Source organism: Accipiter gentilis, chromosome 16, assembly GCF_929443795.1.
Source record: "Accipiter gentilis chromosome 16, bAccGen1.1, whole genome shotgun sequence".
In the NCBI taxonomy this organism is placed as follows: Eukaryota; Metazoa; Chordata; class Aves; order Accipitriformes; family Accipitridae; genus Astur; species Astur gentilis.
The window spans coordinates 18,332,393-18,335,395 of NC_064895.1; the positions used below are offsets into that span (position 1 = coordinate 18,332,393).

The 3,003-nt window shown below is 50.0% G+C and overlaps 1 non-coding gene across 1 annotated transcript; it reads left to right on the forward strand.

Annotated features, from left to right (window-relative positions):
* Positions 1–1,526: 1,526 nt before the first annotated feature.
* On the forward strand, positions 1,527–1,598 carry TRNAE-CUC (transfer RNA glutamic acid (anticodon CUC)). Its single transcript has one exon. It is a non-coding gene; the product is annotated as a tRNA-Glu (tRNA).
* Positions 1,599–3,003: the final 1,405 nt, after the last annotated feature.

Here is a 3,003-nt window from a genome sequence, read left to right on the forward strand (position 1 = left end):
GGAGATTCTCCTTAGCCCTCCTTTTGTTGCTACGGTATTTGTAGGAACACTTTTTATTGTCCCTTATGGCAGTGGCCAGATTCAGTTCTAGCTGGGCTTTGACCCTTCTAATTTTCCCCATGCATAACCTCACGACATCCTTGGAGTCCTCCTGAGTCACCCCGCCCTCCTTCCGAAGGCCGTAAACTGTCCTTTTTTCCTGAGTTGCCGCCAAAGCTCTCTGTTCAGCCAGGCTGATCTTCTTCCCCACCAGCTTGTCTATTGGCACATGGGGACGGCCTGCTCCCGCGCCTTTGAGATTTCCTTTTCGAAGAATGTCCAGCCTTCCTGGACTCCTCTGCCCTTCAGGACTGCCTCCCAAGGGCCTCTGTCAACCAGTGTCCTAAACAAGCCAAACTCTGCCGTCTGGAAGTCCAAGGCAGCAGTTCTGCTGACCTCCCTCCTTACTTCTCCAAGAATGGAAAACTCTATCATTTTGTGATTGCTCTGCCCAAAACGGCCTCCAACCATCACATCACCCACAAGTCCTTCTCTGTTCGCAGACAACAGGTCCAGTGGGACGCCTTCCTTAGTTGGCGCCCTCGCCAGCTGTGTCAGGAAGTTATCTTCCACACTCTCCAGGAACCGCCTGGACTGTTTCTTCTCTGCTGTACTGTATTTCCAGCAGACGTCTCATAAGTTGGAGTCCCCCACAAGAACAAGGGCTAGCGATCGTGAGACTTCTTCCAGCCGCTTATAGACTATTTTGTCTGCCTCTTCACCCTGGGTGGGTGGTCTATAACAGACTCCCACCACGGCATCTGCCTTGCTGGCCTTCCCCTGATTCTTACCCATAAACACTCAACCCTATCATCACCATCATTAAGCTCTAGACAATCAAAACACTCCCTAAAATACAGGGCGACCCCACCGCCTCTGCTTCCTTGCCTATCCCTTCTGAAGAGTTTATAGCCATCCATCACAACACTCCAGCTGTGCGAGTTAAGACCCATTTTGCATCATGAGTGCTCTACCGTCATTATGGTATTCAGGTGCCTGAACATAGGCATTCAGTGCAATTTAATCGCCGAGAGTCCTGAAAGGATTTTCCCAGGCCCCTCCAAGCCCCTCCTAGTCTGACAGAAGTGGCGCACATAGCATTAGATGCCTATTTTTACACAAATTAAATCAACCCCAAGAGTAAGATTAATTTAATGTACCTCTGGGCTTTTAAACTAGACTAGGTAGCTAGTCTAACCTGGTCACATAGTCAGTAGTTGGTAGAGAAACAGGGAACTTGCGTGGGAGACTCGTACCGTCTGAACACATGTACTTTAGAAGGGTGGGAAGAATTCCCTTTCTCTCTCCAGGGACCACTGAGGGAACTCAAACTCCTAAATTAGACAAATTTTAGGTAGCTAAGTTTAGGGGAGATCAATCTCTCCCTGAGCGACTGATAAACCAGTACGCTGATCTGACCTGCTCTGAGCCAATCCGACATAATCTAATCTAATCGAATTGAATCTAGTCTCACCCAGCCTTTGTGTTCCCTGGTGGTCTAGTGGTTAGGATTCGGCGCTCTCACCGCCGCGGCCCGGGTTCGATTCCCGGTCAGGGAAACAGTCTCTGTCAGAGCCCAGTCTGTGTCTGTGGGCCATGAGGAGCAGCCAATGGGCAAATGGGATGCATCCTCTTCTGTATCTATTTCCCATAACTGTGCAGTCCTTCCTCACCAAAAGTCACGACTTAAACCATCTTTATACCCAACATACACATTTCTATATTCTCATTAACTACTGTCCCTTAACAGACAGGTAGTAGTCTCCCATTCCACGGGCTTCCACCACTCCCCCAACATCTTTATAAGACCAGGCTGTGACTTAGGCCACGTCTGGCAAGTTGGGTGCTCAGCACAGGAGAAGCAGCGTGTTCAAGTGTTCGGTGCCAAGACCAGCTTCCTTTGCGTCCAGTTGCCCGGTTCCTCGTGAAGCTCACTCTGCGTGGGTTCAGGTCGCTCTTCTTACAACACACAACTCACATCACAGGTTGTTTCTCCCCCAGGGTTAACTTTCCTTGAGGCACACACTGGATCTCCCCATCCTTCTGCATTCGCCACCAAGTACACTCGGGTCCTTGAGCAAAGACAATCCCACGAATGGATTTGACTTTTCTCAAGGCAGGAGCAACCCACACCACCTTCCCCAGCCACTTCCCTATGTGCATGCACTTGTGCTGGATTTGGCTGGGATAGAGTTAATTTTCTTCACAGTAGCTAGTATGGGGCTATGTTTCGGATTTGTGCTGAAAACAGAGTTGATAATGCAGGGGTGTTTTGGTTATTGCTGAGCAGTGCTTACACAGCATCAAGCTGTTTTCTGCTCCTCAGACTACCCCCTCTGTCCCACTGGTGAGTAGGCTGGGTGGGGGTGCACAAGCAGTTGGGAGGGGACACAGCCGGGACAGCTGACCCCAACTGACCAAGGGGATATTCCATGCCATACGATGTCATGTTCGGCACTATAAAGCTGGGGGAAGAAGAAGGAAGGGGAGGATGTCTGGAGTGATGACATTCATCTTCCCAAGTCACCGTTACACGTGCCGGAGCCCTGCTTTCGTGGAGATGGCTGAACACCTGCCTGCCCGTGGGAGGTGGCGAATGAATTCCTTGTTTGGTTTCACTTGTGTGCATGACTTTTGCTTCACCTATTAAACTGTCTTTATCTCAACCCACGGGTTTTCTCATTTTTATGCTTCCGATTCTCTCCCCCATCCCACTGGTGGGAGAGTGAGCGAGTGGCTGTGTGGTGCTTAGCTGCCGGCTGGGGTTAAAGCACAACAGTCCTTTTTGGTGCCCAACGTGGGTCTCGAAGGGTTCAAGATAATGACAGATTTGATCGGAATGTGCCAGGTCAAATTTATAGCTGTTATTGCTGTTTAGCTATTAATTGCCAGGCTCCTGTGCTTGCCGTGGTCTTGCTTGCCTCACTGTATCTTAGAGTCTAGGGCTTGTTAGTGGCTGCCTTC